This window comes from Aythya ferina, assembly GCF_964211825.1.
Source record: "Aythya ferina genome assembly, chromosome: 1".
In the NCBI taxonomy this organism is placed as follows: Eukaryota; Metazoa; Chordata; class Aves; order Anseriformes; family Anatidae; genus Aythya; species Aythya ferina.
Genome location: NC_140296.1, coordinates 112,612,024 through 112,630,997, shown reverse-complemented (window position 1 = coordinate 112,630,997; position 18,974 = coordinate 112,612,024). Strand labels below are relative to the sequence as shown.

At 38.3% G+C, this 18,974-nt stretch overlaps 1 long non-coding RNA gene across 2 annotated transcripts in view; it reads left to right on the top strand.

Moving 5' to 3' along the window:
* The window catches only part of LOC311444531, a 232,272-nt gene extending 213,767 nt beyond the window's left edge, over nt 1-18,505 (top strand). For both annotated transcript variants that reach the window (XR_014697924.1, XR_014697925.1), the window contains exons 6-9: nt 426-548; nt 5,710-5,837; nt 15,525-15,678; nt 17,611-18,505. This is a non-coding gene — a long non-coding RNA (uncharacterized lncRNA). The remainder of the gene's footprint in view (nt 1-425; nt 549-5,709; nt 5,838-15,524; nt 15,679-17,610) is intronic.
* The last annotated feature ends 469 nt before the right edge of the window (nt 18,506-18,974 follow it).

Below are 18,974 nucleotides of genomic sequence, written 5' to 3'. Positions count from 1 at the left end.
CTGTTATTAGGAACCAAAGGCTCTAGATTGTCATATGGGTGTGGTGTTGCTCAGTTTACATGGTCAGCACATTTATGTGCATGCTTTTGTGTACCAAGCCAAACACATTCCAACTCCCTGTTGGCAGTTCAGGTCTCCATCACCTATATCCTAATACAGATTTACAGCCCCACTGTAAAGCTTTGCACAAATGTGATGCAACAAAGCTTCTAAAAGTGTTTTTCCTTCACCTGATGAACACACCACTGACAGAATTTGAAAGGCTTTTGGGCACAATTTGTAGTAACACTCAAACATCCTGTAGCTTTGCTATTTATAGCCCTGTATGGGCAGCTGTACAAGCTGCCTGCCCTGCTTACAGCTGGGCAAGCTTTTTGGCCTCCTACTTATGTCCACCTGAGCCTTCTCTGCTTGTTGGCTTCCAGGCAGCTTTTGGGAGCTAATGGAAAACAAAGAATGGAAAACAAAGTCTTGAGAGAAGAGAGGGAAAAGAACGGAGAGCTGGCCTACTAAAGAACAGCAGAAACCTGGGCAGCTGTAATCCTGAGGTAAGGGTCAATTCTGCTCCTCCCTCTTCTCTCCTAAGCTGAGCATAAGGCACTGGCCTCACTCCTTTGCTGGCTGAAGGCTCCAAAATGAGTTTACGTAAACAGAGAGGAACATAGGCTAAATACAAGGCTCCCAAAGCTGCTAACCAGGAGCTTCCATCTGACAGGTGTATCTGCATGATAGCAGGCACGGGCTGCTTGAACCAGTTGCAAGGCAGCACCAAGCTATATTATCTGCCACAGCTGAGAGACCCACTGTGGAACAGCAAGTTCAGGCAAATACTTGCAATTTACCTGCAGTCTAGAGACATGAACTGAATTGGGAAAAATAACATTGTCTTTGAAATAGTCACATTTCAGTGAGTGAGAACTTTCACCCATCTCTCTCTATAAACACAGGGTTAAGAGGCTAACCTTTTGAAATTCAGAGGATGCTAAATATTTTCTGCGAAGAGTGACAGATGTTTACATGTTTATTATCCTGTATTTTTAGCTTACTTGTTGACAAGCCTCAAAATAAAAAATAAATAAATAAATAAATCAAAACAAAACAACAACAACAAAAACACATTTTGCATGTTAGTCCACATTTAAAAGATACTTGCTTTAGCCTCTGTTTTACTGTGTGTATGATCCTCATTTCACACAAGCTCAGTTTTCTTTATCTATTCCCTCCTCCAGAACTTTGAGCCTGTTTTAGCAGTGTTGCTACTAATCACTCCTTTCTATAAAGACACCATCTCCCAGAGGATGTTGAATTATGGGAAGAAGTAAATACCACTACTTGGAAAACTGTTTAGAGAAGCAGAGTGATTTTTAAAGTGATTACTGGTAATACTGAGTGTTGAGCAACTATAGGGTTTATCATCTAAATTACTTTTAACTTACATTCCAGGTCATTCACAAAGTCTAAATCTAATACTGCTTTGTCTTCTATGTCTGAAACATGTTATACAACTTAAAGCATGTATTTAATTTTGCTTAATTTAATTTAATTTAATTTTGCTGGGTTAAGAGTGTATTCTGCCTAGTGAAAGAATAGACTTTACCATGGGAAGAGAGCTTCTTAAACAGAAAAACAATGCTTTGGTTCTCAGACATTCTTACTGTCTTCAAACTGAAATGCCATGATGGCGTATGTGTTTGTAATTAGATGCTATTTCTAACCTGTTTTCTATCATTCTCAAAATTTCAATTCCTGAGATAGGACCTTCAGTGAGTTAAGTGTGAACTGCGAACAGCTTGCCTCTGTGCAATGCTTTTATCAAATAAGACCATAAGTCTTCTGGTTGATAGATATGGTACCCCACATATCTTCCTGTTCTAGTGAAGGTTACTCAGTCAACTAATTTTAATGCTATTTTGAAGTAGAAGAAACTACACTTTTTCCACTTGAAAGCTGTCTCAGATATTTTACATTTGAAGTGATCAGTTCCTCTGAGTTGATTCACTTTCCAGTATTTATGGTTGGTGTTTTCTTTTCCCTTCCTTTTAGGACTATTCAAAAGAGAACTGTTCTGCTTTTACTCAGTCAGTTTCTAATCAACAGCACTATCAAATTCTCACAGAAGGCACCAATCAGGCATTTTTTCTGTATTGAAATTAGTTGCTAGCAGCAGTTTAATATCTTTTTAAGGTAGTGGCTTAAAGCAGAAGAGACAGACAGAGACAAAGAGATTGCAAAACAGCAAAAGGACATTTTGCCATGCAAAATAACCTTCACATGTAGTGAATATGGGAAATGTGGCTGCACAGTAGTGTGAAGCTTTTCTATTATACTTGCAACATCAATGACTAGAAAGAAATTCAGAAAATAGATAACTGAAAGTATATAATTTTTGAAGGACAGTGTCTTTAATCTTAGCTTAACAGTGAGACTTTTTATAGTTTCAGACTAACTTAACTAAATGGGAGAAGGTAGAATAGAGAAAACAAGATGGCAATGAAGCTGAGAACAGACTGCATAGTGATTTAGACGAGTCCCCCAAGCAACATTAGCCTGTAGGTCTGTGGTGTCTTATTGGTAATAAGGATTCATAATAGATTGGATCCCACGATGTCACATGTTGTGTGTTGCAGGCACTACACAGTGTTGCAGTTGAGTACAAATAAAATCTAACAAAGTATGTGGGACTTGTGTGCCTGGCTTTGTAGGATGTTGAAATGCTGATCGATTCCTTCCATTACAGTGAAGATGTCAGGTGGAATGATTTGGGGGGGAGATGCAAGTGGTATCTCGTTCAAGGGTGGGATCTCTGTTATGCAAATCTGACAGGGTAATTTCATCTGTTTTCATGTGGTCTGGAGTTTAGATCCTTTTTACCTCTCAATTATGTGTATATATGCAGCATGGCACGGCTGTATGACCCAAGCCACAGTGCCAAGTACCATTGAGACCATTACATAATTGTTAGCTGTAATATGTAAAGAAGACAGGTTTACACAATTAAACAAGGCTTTTGACACCATTTCATCACCTTGTATACTGTGTGCATACATTTAATGTGGTTGAATGCTCCTTCTGAGATGAATGTGCTACTTCCGTGCCTACACATGGAGGATAAACCTTGCTTGGATCATGGTTCTTAAAGGTGGATTATAAAAAAAAAAATTAAAAAAAAAATTATTATAATTAGAGAGAGAAGTGGGCACTGGGCCTAGTGATTAAAAGTTCATTTTCTGTAAACTAAGAACTGTAGTCATCAACATGTACTCTAGCCATGCATTATTCTCTGTCATTTATCCAAACACATTTTTAAAATAATCCCCCTTTTTATAAACATGTATGTGTACACGATTTGTTACTCCAATTGCTCTAATTGCATCTAATCTAGTCAAATTCATTTTTATTAAGGTTCATACTGTGAGACTAATGAACCTAAAGCACTGGAATCATTCTCATTACACATGGTTTGATATGTTTACTGAATCTGCACTGTCTCATGCCCAGAAGAAAACAGCAACAATGACAAAAATTACCATGATTCAAAACGCATCTTCTCTGTCACTTCCCCTACAGGAAATATTTTAAATTGATTGTGTTTTAACAGGGAAATGTAAGCAATATTTCCACTACAGAATTTTAATATGAAAGAATGTCTGACTAATGAAGAGTGTTTTAAAGGGTTATGAAACTAGAAGGAGAAAAGCCAGCTGAGGTGATGGACAGCTAGGTAATACAGGCAGCTGATATACCCATAAAATTGATGTATCCAGAAGCTTAAGAAATGATCGGTGCCTGGCTGACAGACACTAGTCCTTTCATATTTTTTCCCGGTGGCCTGTAAACAGGAAACAATCTTCTAGAAATCATTCATAAGGTCACTCTTCCCTTGTTCACTCCCCTTCCAAACATGTTCTTCCATGACACATGCAAGTACCTGGTCAGCAAACAACAAAGAGACTGAGTGGACTTGGACTGTGTAGGGGATACATATGTAGAGAGGAACTTAGTTTTATTTCAATCTCTACTAGTCTTCACGACAAAATACACCTATTCTTTGAGGTACTTCCAAATACGTAACAAAATAAAGTAAAAGAAAGTCATGCTTTTCCACTACATTCATCCTGGACTCTTTGCTCAACAGCCCAAGGAAATAGATCTTGCTGTGTGATGGTGAACAAACTTTTTGAGCTTCAGGGAGATGTTTGACTTCTCACTCCAAAGAAGGCAAAATAAGACAAACCAGACTTAAAGACTGAAAACCACTGTCAAAACATATCTTAGCCAGTCTTTTCCCCAATCAGGGGGATGCACACTTATCCCACCTCTGTACCACCACTCTCTTTTGAAATGGGAGCACAGACAGGGTACACAAGGCCAGAATTTCTGAATGAAAGCTCGTCCATGAGTAGCAAAATAAATTTTACCACATAACCTATGAGAAAGGGTTCCTTCTTGTGACAATGACGTTGCTGTATCTGGCAGAACAAATAAAGACCTCTCCTAACTCTGTCCTCTTGGTGCCTCCAATACAATATAATTTTTATTTTTTTTCTGTGTCTTTAAAATTGTGATAAAAGCTATCAAAATAGCTAATCTCTCCACCTGCCCTAAGGGAATGGCTTTTATATCACATTTAGAGTTGGGCAAAACGCAGAAACACTTTTCCATCACAATTTTCATTGACTTTTTCATGATAGTTTTTCAGCCATTTTTAGCCACTGATAATTATGCATCATCTAACACAAATACCTCAATAAAGTATTCCAGATAACTCCTCAGTAATGAGAATACATAAATCCCTTGCTCAATAGGCTATGCAATCAGTTCACCACCACCACCCCAAAAAAACACCAACATTTATAATACTGCAGTCTCTATGACAATCCATTTAAAGTGGAATTTGTTAATGTTGGATGAGATCCTCTACTTCAGTAAATCAACATTCCTTGAAATCAATTAAATAACTCTGAATAGCACAAGATGGATGTTAGTCTGATGCTTTTTGTAAACAGGGGTTCCTTTTGATGAGTTTTGTTTTTGTAGTTGCATCTATTGTAAGTTTATTTAAATAAGTTTCTTTCTTTCTTCAAGAAAATTTTACTTGTATAAAATATATGAAATGGCAAAATATTACTTCTTTCCATTTTCAGGAGATAAAAGTATAAAGGTTTTACTTGCATGGTTTGTGTTACTCAGTTCCCCTCTCATATTTGGGTAGGAATGAGTAAGAGAAGATTTAAAATACTGACTCTACTAAGAGGTGGTCCTCTGATCTCCCTGACTGGGGACCTAGTCTGGCTCACAGTCAACTGTGGTGGAGGGGAAGAGATAGGTCTTCTACTGAGTGAGGACACTGATTTCAGTTCTGGAGCTGAGACTCCTTGCAGGTTGTACAGTTTAAGCATGGTCTTTATGTTCTATCTCATCTTTTTCCCCTACTGCCAGCTACAGTACTCAATCTCACTTCACTTTGTTGAAACGTTAATGTTCTCTCTTTGGGTAGCACATGGCGATTTTTCAGTAGACTGTACATTTTTCTGGCACAGGCTGATTCACTGCTCATCTTTCAGAGCTGTAAGTCCAAGAAAAGACTTAATTTCATTAAGTCCTTAAACAAATGCTAAAACCGTGACAGGTAGGATATGTCTTGATAAGGGCAAGGAAAAAGGTATCTTTGAGTGATGACCTTTTAATTTCTCATGTCCTGTGATTAAGCCTCAGGAAGAAGATGAACATTGGAAGAAGCTGGAATAAAGAATCTGGAGTGTTGTCACTTGGCATTCTGTATTTAGCATTTTCCATTTACTGTGCTAATGAAGTGCATGTAACAAGAACCTCTATAGGTAAGTAAAAATAGCAGTGAAGGTTTGGTTTTGATATTTTTGACACATAGTCTGGTATCAGATCTAATATACATATCCCAAAATACATCACAATATGTCCCACAGCATGTGAAATTAATAACATAATGCTTTCTTTTGTTAGCCCTCTATGTATGGAGGGTTACAAAATTGCCTTGTGTATGTGGGTTTTCAAATAAAATTTCCAATTTCTAGATCCACTGCTTTGTCTCCTCAAGTTCAAAAGACAGCCAAAAGCAGGGAGAAATGACTCCATGGAGTTGAACCTCTGTACTCATTATGATCTGGTTAGGAAGCACCTGCTATTCACCAGCTTAGAAAACAATTTGAAATTCTAGTAAGTCTCAGCAAGCACCTAACAAAGAACATCAGGAAGCTAGGCAGCTAGCCAGTTTCGTATGCCTCATCTCTCAGGATTTTGCTCTCATGCTCTCCCCCACTACCACATACTGCTTTTTTTTTTTTTTTTGCTTTTTTTTTTTCCTGCTTTTCCTTCTATATTTGAAGTAAGTGGAAAAATGCTACTGTTTAAAATGTCTCCTATATATTTTCTAGAATGGAGATTTTAATGCTTTTTAATGACAGAAATTATGTAGCAAGACATGGCTTAGGAATAAAAGAATGTGCTAATATAGAAAGCCAAGTCAGATTTTCCTTTCAAAGGAGCAAACACGTAAGTATTAGTGAAAAATGTGCTTGGGCCAAATTAGGTTGAAAGCCTGGCACATGATATAAAGACTCAAAGCACATCATTTGCAGCTTTCCTAAGGTATTCATTGTAGCAACAATGTGAAATTAACTTCAATTGTATGCAATTTTGGAAATGCTTTATGATGATGATCCTTTCAGCATTTCTAACTTCTTAGGAGATATTTTTGTTAGTTTACAATTTCAATTTTCTAATAATCGAGCTCAGCAGAGAGAAACGTTAAATATGATGTAAATTCATGCTTTTTGGCTATCACAATTATGGACATGTTAGCAGAAAGAGATGTTATCTGTGAGTTCATGAATGTTCACAAAAGCTACATTTGGTACTGTTTTAAAAACACTGTTGAAACAGGCTCAGGCTAAGCTTTCTGACATCCCTGGATCTATAAGGCCAAATCTTTGCAAGTTCAGCTGAGCCTTTCATCATTCCTAAGGATTAGATGCACAAAGTTTCAAACTTTGGGACCTGTCAAAGTGTCAAAGGTTTTCACTTAGAGGTGGGAAGGCTACACTTTTGCAGCCAGTGTTTAGTTTTAACATCTCCAAATTTGGATCTTTCTTTGGTTTCAAGCAGTAGGGTTTGGATATGCTTGTAGTAGTGATGGTTTGAAAATTTTAACTTTTAACTCATCCTGTAACTTCATGAAGGATTCAAGAGAATGAGAATCCATTCACTTTTTTTTTTTTTTTTTTTTTTTTTCTCCCTGTATGTGTTGATTTACCTAAATGTTACAACTCCATACCACTACCATGCAATGTCTACCACTTTGGCTTTCTCTTGCCACTGCAGATCTGGGTGTGTGGTTCTGTTTTGATGAAATGCAGAAACCAAATTACATTAAGCCAGTAATGGCAACTGTGTGAATACCCATGAAAGAGAATGTCTAATTCAACCAACATATTGAAAACACATACAAGAGGAAAAATAAATCCAATACTCTGAGTGTTAACCATAGATTGAACAATGAAGTGAGAAGGTTTGACTTCATGATGTGTACTGATGTGGGAAATTAAATTGGTCAGGGTGGCTCCAGGGAGCAAACAATATTTTTCCTTAAGGGTATATAAAATGTCATCTTTTCATCCAAAAAATGCTAATACATTGCTTCTCTGTTAGCATTTTGTATTTAATATTAACCTGCAATTTATTGCAAGCAAAAAAAGAAAAAGTATACTGCACTCTAACGTGTCTGGAAAGCCAAGTGTTGTGTCTATATCTGAATAAGCACAGGACTGAACTTCCTTATTAACTTAGCCAATCCAAATGATCTGCAGCGTTCAAGCATTATACTTGATTCCTTGTTACAGTGACAGCAGACAGCAAGTACACAGTAGTGCTGCACTTGCTACGATTGTGCATATGCCCATGTGGTGCACTGTTTCAGAAGAGGTCAAATGTAGTGATTGACCAGGAATATTTATTTATTTATTTATTTATTTATTTATTTATTTATTTATTTATTTATTTTAACCCAGTGACATACAGTTTGTAGTCTCAGAATGCAAGGATTACCAGACCCTGGCACATTAGCTATACTAATGGCAGAGGGTGCCACATGGGCCATGAACTTACCTCAAGTATATATCAAGATTAGTGTACTGTGTTCAAGCAAGATTAAAATATGTAACATATTTGAGTTTGGTAGGGAATTTCAATTCTCTATCAGTCTATTAGCAAACATTGGCTCTCCTGTGTAGTGGATTGTCTGGTCAGCTTCTTACAGCTATTCAGGGTAGTTTTATTAACGGGCTTTCCCAGGAATATAGAATTCCTCATCCTTCCTCTTTTCCTGAGACACGTTACAGTTGAGATTTGGGTCTTTCACTACTGGTTGAATGAGTATTTGGAAGTGTTCTGTGACTTGCAAAGTACCTTAGTCTGTGAAGTTGCTTCTGAATTATATGTATATATAGCCCAGTTGTCCATATCTGCAGGGGACAGGACTCAATGATCCAAGTAATTGTTTCCAATCCAGTGTTCTCTAGCATCCAAAAGTACAAATTAGACGGTAGATGAAGGATGGCATCTATCTAGCTGAAAGCAGTCACACACACTGTAGGTGAGTGCCTACATTTTAGCTGATCAGCCCGTGATCTCTATATGATGAACGAATATAAACAGGCAATTCTGAGGTACTGTTCAACTCACCTAAAGGATATAGATAAGATACTTGTATGAGTTGCACCCTGAAATCAGGACATTTACTCCACAGGAAGTTAAGGACATGCAGGTCAGATGTAGATAGCTAGATAGCTACAACATGAAGTTAGATGGAATTATTTCAGCTAGTGATACTTGGTTGAAATAAAAATAAAACATGTAAAAATAACTCCTGTGCTGTTTACTGGCAAAATACCAACTGGAAGACTATATCTAGTTGGTTTTTTTTTTGATATTACACTTCAAGAAAGGTGTGGACTAATTGTAGAAAGTCTACAGATGAGTGAGAATGATTAAAGTCTTTAAAACCAAGAACTATACAGAACGACTAAGTGAAAGCTAAATACAGATTGAAGGAGAAAGAGACAGGCAAAGCAAAACAGAAGAAAAAATATATTAATTTTCCTCAGGTATATGACAAATCATTATAGAGATGGCATTACCCTTACCCTGTTCTCTTACTACACCAAGTCCCATTTCTGCCTCTGTCCCCTTCTGCTGCAGCAAAAGGCAAAAGCTTGGTTCATGAATAGAAGCAGTAAATGTGTTTGGGACTCTGCCAAGATCTCAGTCATGGCTTCACCATGCCGGGGCAACTAGAAGATGTATAACCCAGCCTACTAGTGGGACATCAGAAATGACTTGCATTCAGACTAAATCATTTTTTTGCTATTTTGCACACTTCTGTTAGAAAGCTCAAGGAATTATGAAACAGATGAATTTTGCTGCTGTTTCTCAGTCTTTTCAGGTGCTGCAGCAACTTCTTATGTTGAATATTTAACCACCTCACTTTTATAGATCCCAATTTACTGATTTCTGACAACTTTCCTTTCTCTCTCACCCTTTCATCATTCAAGATGTAAGACAGGTAAGACAGAAGTGTGGAGAAAAAAAAAATCAGTCAGCATGCATTAGGAGCCCACAGAAATGCAAAATGAGAGAGTAGGAAAAATATGCAAATAAGCATGTTTGACTCCTTGCCGCTAGTATGCAAGACAGAGTGAAAACAGCCTGAAGCTCCTCAAATTGAATAGGAGGATTTGTTAGAGGACTGTGGCTGGGTGACTGAAAGGGGGACATTTAGTGAGGCCTGTAGCTAGCTAACCTTATTTTGTGAAAACATCTGCATATTTTTAAAGCCCATTTTAAGCCTGATGTTCTGAGTATATAATTGAATAGTGTTTTTGTTGTTGTTTCTATATCCTAAGAAAATTGCTGTTAGACCATCCCTCCTTGAGCATAACCTTGGAGACCTTTCAGACCCTTCTCTGTGAGTTTTCCAACAGTCTGAGTGATGTGGAATCTGCCTTCCCATATTGTCTCCACTCCTAAATATGACACAATCTGTCCCACCCTTCCCTGTCCCTTCTTGAGCACAGGACCCAGAACCTCCTTCTGGTCTCATGGTGTGTCATTGGACCTGTGGTGTCTTCCCATTACTATCGTGTCACAGACATTGACAGCTCAGAAAATTCTGCTGTTGCTATGGGATTTGGCCTGACCTACAGTGCCTCGGCTGGTACTGTGTGGGACCAGAAGTTACAGAAAGGTTATCATGCCCAGATAAGTCTCTCCAAGCCTTCTCAGCTGAAACTTCCAAATCATTTAATCTGATGGCAGATGTGCTCTTTGTCATGCAACCAGTGAGGGTGATTCCTTCCTGTGTTTCGTTAATGTCAGTAAATATATAACGTAGTCCTGGTTTCTGTGGCTACAATACAGGCATACCTTTCTAATTTCCAAAATCCTCTACCCATTTGCTTCAGGAATGTGTACAATAACTCTTCAACCTTATTTTAAGATTAAATAGGAAAGTTGCACTTTTTAAACTCACATAGCATAAAGAATGAGAAAAGTTGCCTGTCATTCATTTTAATGAAGATTGAGATGGCTGTAGCACACAATCACCAAATTTAATGAAGTAATTACTTTTCAAATTGATTTCTAATTCTCTACAAAAAAAAAAAAAAAAAGTTCCCATTGTTATTAATGAGATAGTAATAATTAACAGTACCTACAAATTAGAATTATTCTTCTCATGCTATATTGCATGCTTTGAGATGTTGTACAAATTTGCTGCATTTTTAATGTGGTAACTGATTCTGAGTTGAATAAAACTCAAACCATTCATTCCTTTCTGTTGATGTTATCATCTTCCAATATCAGTTTATACTGTCTTCCCCCTAGTCTTCTGTGTTCCTGCTGCTGACACTCTGGAAAAAGCCCTCTCTGTCGCTGTGGACAGCATGGTGAAAACATCTGCTGACATGCACAATGATAAGAAAAGCAAGCAAAATATTCATCTCTGTAAGGCCAGAAAAGATTGCTGAAAATATTCAAGGATCACTAATCACTTCAGTGATATGTTGTCAAAACTGTCTTTAGTTCATTGTGTAAATACACGACTGTCATATTGAGCATTTCTGTTAGAGAGATGTCATGTACTTCAAGATGCAGCCTGACTTTACCTATAAGTTCACATCTAAAAGCTGCAGTTTGAAGGAGTGATAGTATCTCCAGTTAAATCCATTGGTAGAACTAGGAAGGTGAACAAGTTCCTGAGCAGGCAATCATCTGCAGTTGTAGGCTAAAAAAAGTTATAGGACGATGATAATGGCTGAGTATGGAAAGGCTTCCTCTTTCACTTTTGCACTTGGAGGTGAATAAATGAATTAGTGAGTGCATTTTAAACAACTTCTCTTATTTTGTTTTAAGTTTGCACCTTCCTCTGGCATGTCTGATGCTGCTGGCTGATCTAGGGGGACTGATGTGTGCAGGAAAGTCCTGTGAACTCCATTTCCATTGTGTGGTTTGTTTGAGCAAGCGTACCTGCAGCAGGCTGACTGAGTGTCAGCCTACCCCATGGGAGCTGCGGTTCTGCCCAGGGAGTTTCTTCCAATCCAAACCAATCTCTGTGTACAATCAACTATGGGATCTTTTTGTCCATTCCTATTCTGTTATTTTATACCACAGGAGCTCAGTTCAGTAGCAGTGATGGACATTTATTTGTCCAATTACGTTGCTGTGGAATGATGCTTATTCTGCGTTGAAAGTAAATTTAATTGATTTAAAGTCTAAAGCACGGAAGGAAAGTGTTACACTTTTTTTTTTTTTTTTTTTTTTTTTTCCCCTCTTTCTCTCTCCTCTCTCTCAGGCACAATGTTATGCCAATTGCAGGTTGGATGAAATGCAGGATATAGGCACTATAAGTCTCTTCAAGAGATACCAGGCTTTGTTTCGGCAGCTTTCCTTTCCCTGCAGTATTACACATTTGTGTTACCTGTCTGGCACTTCTCTTTGGGCAAAGACTTGACTTTTTGCACTAGCTGATCTTGTCTGATATTCAGTCATCTGTGTCACAGTGTCCTTTCATGCTAGCTGAATTATACTTTTGAGTCTTCTTGTCAAATTATAACATCAAACAGACATAGGCTCTCCAGAAACCAGTCATCTTCCCAAGGGAAGATATCTTCCTCAGTCATGTCAGAATCTTCCCAATATCCAGAACAACATGTTAATATGACACTCTCACCTTTTACTTGAAACATGAGTTTTCTTTTAATCTTCATTGTCAAAATTCAAACTGAAATCCAAAAATGGGTTAAAGGCTTAGATATTAAAAAATAGCCCAATATACTTACCATTTTAAAATGTCAAGAATTTTCAAGACTAAGAACTTGTTGTCTAAACACCTAGGTTTGGCAATACTGGAAAAAACAAACAAACAAACAAACAAAACAAATGGACTTCTTCCACACAGATTTGTTAGAAAATAAATGTTCTGAAGCCAGAGTGTCCATTCATTTCCCCCCTCCCTCCCCCCTCCCCAATGAAAAGAGTTAATGTGCCACTCTCCTTCATTATCATCAGAAGTTAGCATATCATATAATAACAGGTCAATGAACTAAACACATTCCAATTAATCACTTCAGGGTTACTTGATTGAGCATGTAGTTAATTCCTTTAATAGATCAATGAACGTTGGGTTAGAAAGCTAAGTTAAGCTTTTGGAGAACTGCAGGCTGGAATTCAGGGAAAAGGAAAGCCACTTGAAACCACTGCACTAGAAGGAGCAACTGCATTGCTCTTTTCCAACAAGTTTTGCATGTTTGGCATTGCAAATACTTGCTGCCTCTTGACTTTGATGCTACTACTTTAGGAAAAATCACTTGGTCTGCAATAATTAATGTTATGATATTTTCACCACAATACCACGTTAACTGTAATCTATACAACTGAGATTAGGAATCATTTCCTAAAGCGACAGAGAACCAGGTTCTGCTGCAGTCTTGACAGCTTTATAGGCACAATCGGATCACAGAAGGTCACACTGAAATCCTGCCAGCACAGGCAGAGCCTTAGCCATGTAAGCTGTGATTGTGGCCTTAGCTCTTTGGCTAGCCAAAGCACTGGTTGGATTGGATTGTGGTTTCTTTGCCCAGAACACTGACCTGGACAAAGGACTCAGCCCTAAGACCAGCCCCAGGGGAAATCCTGGTGTGGAGGAGAGGTTCAGTCACCTTCAGACACTGCAATTTATGGGGAAGCTTGGGATTGTATTAAAGAAGGGAATCATGGTGAACTCCTGCTTAGCTTCTTTTATCTCCTACTCTAGGATAGACTACTGTGAACCAGTGCAGAGACTAGCTCTGGTTTGTGAGGAAAAAAGGCTATTTTGTTATCATGGTGCCTTACAGCTTCAAATCAAGAAGGAAAAGTGGCATATAATGGAGGCGTACTTGCCCTCCTTTCAGCTTCACAGCAGCTTCTGAGACAAAGGAAAGTGACTAAAGTGGCAGCTTTAAAGCATGTCACTTCATTTAAAGGTGTTATTATGCAAGTAACCTTTTCTGAAATCAGCTAGTACCTGCATGACTCTCAAGTCAGCCGCTATGGCATTGGCTGTTCTCTATGTAACTCCAAAGGGGTGCCAATGTGCACAAATCTGCCAGGCACCATGTTTCCAATGCTGACAAAAGTCCAGGTGTGTGGTGAGAGCTGCTGATCGACAGAGCTGGTCATTCCATTCCCACCAGCAGGTGGGCCATGCTGGGGGACATCTGCCATCAGGGGAGAGCTGTGTAGCTTGCAAAAGAGAAGGCTTGGGGGGATCTTAGCTGCAGATGTAAGCACCTGATGGGGCAGTAAAGAAGATGGATCCAGGCTTTCTTCTCGTCTCAGGGGTACACAGTGAATGTACAAGAGGCACAGTGGGTACAAGCTGAAATATAAGAAATTTCATTTAGATGCATTTTTTTTATAGTTCTTACTTTTTTGCGTTATCAGACAGTGAGAGTGATCAAGCAGCAGAATGTGTTGTCCAGATGGTTTGCAGACTTTCCAGCCTTGGAAATTGTCAAAATGTTACTGGACATTGTCCTCGGCAATCTGCTCTGAGTGACCCTGCTTGAGCAGGGAGGTTGGTTTAGATGATCTCCAGAGGTCTCTTCCTACCTCAGCTTTTCTCTAACTCTGTCATACTGTGAAATAAATTAAAATAACTATAGTAATTTTAAAAGTAAATGGCTATTTAGAAGCCTTAAAAAAGAATGGTAGCAGGTAAATTTCTTAAGGATAGTTCAAAAGATTTTATTTTTGTTTCCCTTTTTCTGCCTACCTTTTAACAACAGGGACAAAACACGAAAGAAAGAAAAAGGAAAGAACTCAATGGTTTGCACTGGTTTTTTTGAATATATATTTTGTCTAATCATAGGATTCTTTTTAACTGAAACAATAATTAGCAATTGCCTTTTTTTTTTTTTTTTTTTAATTTGAAGAAACTGAAGAAGCACCATTCTAGATTAGGGCATTATTTTTTTTTCAGAGAGATTCCCTGAAGATGATTTCTGTCAAAGGGATGGAGAGCCCACAGACCGAAGTTAACCCCCCAGAATAAATCTGTCATGCCACTCCCCAGTACATAGCCTGTAAGCCCCTTGGTGATCCTCAAGAGACAGACTATTTTCTCTTGCACACAATGACACAGATATTCCCATATCACATGGTGAGACAAAATATTTGTTAATTATAGGTTTCTCCTATGATGTGGTCAGTACCCATAGGGGAATTTCTTGGGCCCTACACTCTACCATGTGAGCACACCATTTTAAAGCAAGGTGCAGATAAACAGGGTCTCAGAGACGTGAGGTCCTCTACATGCTGCTTCCTGCCACTTGTTGCATCCTGGTTCCACAGGAGACAAGTAGGCTTGAAGGATCATATTCATCTGACCAAATGCAAACATGCTAAGTTTATGCTGATGACACTGAACTGTAACTCTAGATGTAAAAATACCTCCAGTTTGAATATCTTAAGTCAGTTTTTTTGATTTTTAAAGTTGGTAGAGGGAAATACAGGATTTATGGAGTATGAGTCCTCTCATCTTGAGATGGATCAGACGACCATCCTCCCTACCACTATTTCTTTGCAAACGGAGAGCAGTATAAAGAGTTCACAAGTTGTTGTCTGCTTTATGGACAGATGCCCTGACACATTTGGTGAGGTGAATCCCAGTAAAAAAGAAAACTGTGAATGGCATTGAATTTAAAAACAAATATTTGCCTAGCACATAAAGCATTCCAAGGAGAAAGAAAATACATCTTTCATATTACTGGAGAGGACTAAAACATGTAGAAATTGGCGATGCTGGGAACATGTGTCTCACCAATTCCCTTGAGATCTCCTGCTCATTTCCCCCTTCTGTGTCACTAACCTAATTCATCGGATGTGAATACATTTTGCTAATTCAAGAGAAAGAAAATGGCAGACTCTTACAGTTAAATTTACCCTGCTTGTAGGCTTTCCAAGGCATGGAAACGTCGTGACATATATTACTGGTATTGCAGATTAAAGTGGCTGTGAGGGAGCTATACGATTGTTCTTCTGTACAAAAGTGTGTCTTCAGAGCTGTGCAGGAAAGCATAAAAGGTTGGGCAATGATCAGTCTCTCAGGTAAGAAGATAAATATTCAGTCTTTTTCCTTTTCTAATTGCACTTAGCATCTGTATTTATTTATTCAAGAATGGCTCTTTGGGAGCTTGTTCTAGCCCCTTTGATAAACAAATGGGGTTCTGTTTCCTTTTTTAGAAACTAATTATGCATTTTGGGAAAGGAGGAGGATGCATCTTAAAAGAAAACAACTTAAAAGAGCAAAGAGAGCATGATGGAAAGTGCATACTTAAAAACACTAGTGTCTGTTTTGCAGATTTGTAAAAGCTATGAAAAATAGAGGCTGGCCAAACCATTTTGCATTTCGGCCTCCATTTCATTAGCTTCTGGGTTACATGGCCTTCCCTGGGGTACCTGATGCTCAAGGCACAGGAAAAGACACCTCCATTTATCTTTCTGCAGTCAGAAGAGAGTCACTGTGCTTATTCCTTCAGCATCCAGGCACCAAGAACTGCAGAGAAACTGCAGCCAAGCACATTCCAAGCACCCCCAGCAATTTTCAGCTCTCCTGGTATCTTGGTCATTTTCCGAAGGGGTATTGCATCAGTTCTTTTTAAAAGCAGAAGTACTTCTTGAGAACATCTTGGGGAAAGAAAAACAACAACAACAAAAAAAAATCTGGGGAAGAACACAGATTTTAGTAAGAAAGAGAAAGACAAATGGCTAAAAAGGAATTTAAGAAGTGATATTCATGAACTAGGGTTCATTTTCAAACACTCTCAGAAGTCTATGTAATTATTAAGGACTTGGTGTTAATTTACCTACTCTCCATTCATTTCCACTGATCATGCTCACTTAGAGGCCAGGATGGAAGACAAGTAGCTAAATGTGCCTAAGGGAAAGTGCCTGTGGAAATTGCTCTTTCAAGTAGGTGGAGGTGGGGAGGAACAAAGGAGAAGTGTAAGGTTATCACATGAAACTGCTAGTGAAACCTTATGGGTTGTTTTCAAGTCATCTTTCAGAGTAGATACCAAATAGTTTATATCAAGATCAGAATACAAAGTGCACACACATTAAAAAAAAAAAAAAAAAAAAAAAAGTGTGAGAGAGACCCTACAGTTATCTCTGAATTATATATTCATATATGTGTGTATATGTATGTATGTATGTACTTCTTACATATTAGTGTGGGCATATAAGCACATAAATAGCTGGAAAACTAAGAGGACCACCACCAGACAGCAGAAGAAATGCCTAGCCCTGAAGCTGTGGGAGAGTAGCAGTTGCTGTTGCAGCAGTCCCACAGCAGCATCCGCAGGGTGAAATCCCAGGCCTTTGCCCAGGATAGACACAGGCTGGCTGCCCGTGATCTCTCGCAGCTTTCCATTGCTTGAGTGTTTCCACTGGCATGAGTCTTGCTAAAAAACATGCAGTTTTCCTGCTCAGCCAAGAAGATGCCCAATATGAAGTTAGGTCATTGGCAGGTGTATGTTACAGCTATTGACTTTACACCATCACAATGAATTTGCAACCCCTGAGGACAAAAGCTTTTGACTTTTTGCTATAAAATTAAGTAGTTTTATATAATGTCTTGTAGAAAATGTATGTGTAGTGGGCAATATCTGCAGTTCTTATGGAATGATCTGAATTAGAGTAATTCAGCTATTTCAAGCATCTTTATTCTGCAGTATAAAGAAGATTTCTGCAGCTGCGATACATTGGATAGAAAGAGAAAAATATTCCTGTGCCTTGGTAAGAGGGGAAAACATGGGTTAAAAAGTCATTGAACTTGCCAGTCCTCTCCCCTGTTACACACACAGCAGAGAAAAGGCATTTCTAAGAGGAGCTTAAAATAAGAGCTCTTCAGTGATAAATTATTAAAGTGCAGATTGTTAGGCTGGAATTCTAATAACTATAATTTGAAGTCATCTGTCTGACACAGTTCATTCTATCATTAAATTCTTTCTAAAAATTGTTATGTTCTTCAAAAAACAGATAAAGTGCTAAACGGATGGGATGGAAGGAAAGGAACGTGTAATGAAATCTGTCCTTCAGACGCGCTCAGCCCCAGGGCTGCCTGGGCTGCGTGTGCGCAGTGTGCAAGCTAACCAAACGTATGGAGGAACCGACAAGCCCTGCATGCATCACATTCTGTGTCACTGCCGCAGCCGTCACTGGAGGAATGCAGGAGGCAGCAGCCTTCGAGACAGGAAAGGACTGGACAGCAGGTAGAAAGAAAAGTAGCAGGAAGGAGGCAACTATGTGAAGGCTTTAGGCAAGCAGAGTATGATTTGTAATTAAGGTCTAATAAAGGATGTGACACACTTAGTATCTCCGGCGGTAGGAAATGCTGCCACCTAATAAGATATTACTGTAGAGCTTGTACTAATTGATGTTATAAGGGATCAAGAGAGTGACTTCATTTCTTGCATCTAGGTGACTTTTGACAGCATTCATTAATGCTGAGCTACTACTGCAGTCATGTTTCAGAATGAAAATTATAATTAGCCCAAGGAACAGTATGAGTGAAAACAAAAGAATTTATAGAGCCATATACACACGGGCATATGTACACTCCAACACATGCTGTGCATACAAATAGTTTTGTACGATGGTTTTTAATGTATCCCACTTTGTTTCAGCTCTTTTCAATCGTGTGGGAATGTGTTTTCTTCCTACTCAGCTAATCACACAATCCACATACTCACCCTCAAACTCTACAAGCTATGATAATAAAATACAGATCTGCTATGGTTTTTGGAAATATTTTACCTACATTTGCAGTGTTCTCAGACAAGTAAACCAGAGAACAGGTATAATTTTGCATAAAAACTTTGTGCAACTGGAATCACAATAATAAAGACAGTTTGTTGACTATAAATCATTTAAATACTGTGTTTGTTTATGTATCACAAACAAAGACAGTCAGAAATGATAAATCAAATGCAGAAGAAGAAAAGCCTCCGTGATAACAATTATAATAGGAACAGAAGGTCAATTCGGAGCAATTTCTGCCCTGGTAAAATACTAAAGCCTTCAGAAATCAGTTCATATCTGATGCTGGAGGCAGGTGTCTTGCAAGGATTGTGAGATGAGTATGTCTGCCAACAAGTGTAGAAACAAACGGTACAAATGTTACTTTATCAAATGGCTCATTTACAGAAAGTTTAAAACATCAGCAAGGCAACTAACCCCTTTGAAAACAAAACCTTTGAAAGTAAGAAAACTTTTTGCTTATAGAAGGGAAAAGTTGGTAACATAAGAAATACGTACTGCCTATTACATATAAAATATGTAACAGGTAATGAGTTTATAGTAGTTTGAGTTATATTAGCTTTTGAAACAGCAGGATTGCACAT